Source organism: Galeopterus variegatus, unplaced genomic scaffold, assembly GCF_000696425.1.
Source record: "Galeopterus variegatus unplaced genomic scaffold, G_variegatus-3.0.2 Scaffold943, whole genome shotgun sequence".
NCBI lineage: Eukaryota > Metazoa > Chordata > Mammalia > Dermoptera > Cynocephalidae > Galeopterus > Galeopterus variegatus.
Window position 1 is genome coordinate 715,893 of NW_007727054.1, and position 2,108 is coordinate 718,000.

Here is a 2,108-nt window from a genome sequence, read left to right on the forward strand (position 1 = left end):
CCCCCCCCCCCCCCCCCCAGCATCCAAAATCTTTTTAATAACAGGACAGGATCCAGGATTAGTTTTTGTAGCCGCGGCTGGCCCGTCGGCCTCTAGTGTGCTCGAACTTCCAGCCCTTGGAACATAGTAGGGTTTGGTGTGGCTGTGCAGGTTTCCCCGGGCCTTGCCGAAATGTCCATGCACCTCTTGGTCCTTGCAAGGACTAGAGAACAGGACGGGGTCACAGCCCTTGGGGGAGTCCAGGGCCCGCTGGTCGAAGGTGAAGGTCTTGCCCCCGGCCTTGAGGATGCGGCCGCGGGCCTGGCTGTCACACGCAGTGCACACGCCTTCAGGGTGGCATCTCCTGAGCCCGCACATCGTCTATTACGGTCCCCACAACCACAGCTTTTTTTGTTGTTCCAGCCAGGAAGCTTCATCTTCCGGATCATCTGGGAAAGGGACAGAAGCAGCCGGTTGGTGGGACTCATAAATAACCTCTCCAGCACAACTTGGTTGAAGGTGGAGTTGATTCGTCTGGCCAAAACCTGTGCAAACTTGACCGGCAGCCTTAGGTAGAGGTCCTGGCTCTTGGGCGCCTGGCGCGAGCCTTGTCCTTGAGGCGGGTGTCGACTCCGGTCTCCCGTGATGACACCTCCTGCTCGCCCACGTCCGGAAAGCGAGAGCCCAGTGTTCCTGTTTTAACTTAGATCTCTTCCCTTCACTGAGCAGCTTCATCCTATCAATTATCTACACATTAGTGAGGGTCATCCCATCCCACATTTTCTACTCTTTAAATGCTTATCATTTTTAAAGTGTTATCCTAGTTTTATATTTTAGGTTTATAGAAGTTCAACCTAGTCTTGTAAAGAGATCTAATATAGTTTCAGAGTATAGATGCCCAGTTTGTCTCTGAATATCATTCTCATCTATCTGTCTGTCAGTCTACTTATCTATAAATCATTTGCCTTAGGTGGTACATTGGCCGGCAGATGACAAATAAATAGTTGTTGATTATAGAGAGAGCAGCCATTGCCTCCACTTGTCCCTGCAGTCTGGTGGATGAGTGATAACTCTTTCAGTCTTCCAGCAGAGGGCAGTAGAATACGCTCTGTAGCTTACCAAGGTTTGGGGAGCTAGTGTTGATATTTCAAAATACGTTTGAAGACAGAGTAATGTGAGAGTTTCTGGCGGAAAAAAAAAAGTTTAGAGTAAACGGGGGAATTTACATCAATTCCTGTTATAAACCAGAACAAAAAATTATTTTTGATTGTAACTTTTTACTTCTTTAGGGAATTGGCAATTGGTGTGCAACTCAGAAGTGCTCATTGCAACATAACTCTATACTTTGAATTGTCTTTGTTAATTATCTTCTATATTTAAATAATATCCAGACTATATTTCCTTGTGGGATGGGTTATAGGAAATATAAATCTGCTCCTATAGTTACAAGTTTAATAAGGCAAATCTGTGCCTTGTAGATACTAAAATTTGTAGTCGTCAGATAAATCTGTGTCCTGCAATTATAAGTTTGTTTGTTATTTAATGAACATTTAAAGAATAACCTTAAAGAAGCATTTTTAGGACAGCGATCTTTTCCCAGAGCTCCACCTCATAGATAATTTTTTCCAAAACTCGTTTGTTCATGCCATACCTGTAAACGTGTTAGGATCTGCAGAAAGTGTTCTCAGTCCTCGCCCTTTGATCTAACCACCTGTTTAATCATATTTCATACCCAGTCATTCACATATACACATATATATCATCCACAAACACCTACACCACACCACCTTTTTTTCTCCTTTCACTGTGGCTGTCACTGTCTGCACCAATTTTCAGTTTGAAAGACAGAAAGTAAAGGAAGAAAGAAAATCCAAACGTTTCCCAGATAACAACTCCCTGAGGTATCCCACTGTTGGAGACTGATACACAATGCCATCTATTTGTAACTCAGCTACTTCTTAGCTATGATGAAGATGAAACTAGAATTTGGGGAAACAGTAGATAGGAAAGAAGAATGGGTCACAATAGAAGAGAGAGGAAAGGTTTGCTAAGCAAGCCACATTACATAGCCATTTTTTTTTTTTTGTCTTTTGTCTTTTTCCGTGTCCGGCAACGGATCGCAACCCTCA

At 43.7% G+C, this 2,108-nt stretch overlaps 1 pseudogene; it reads right to left on the reverse strand.

Annotated features, from left to right (window-relative positions):
* Nucleotides 1-58: 58 nt before the first annotated feature.
* LOC103591220 overlaps nt 59-2,108 on the reverse strand; it is a 19,842-nt pseudogene continuing 17,792 nt past the window's right edge.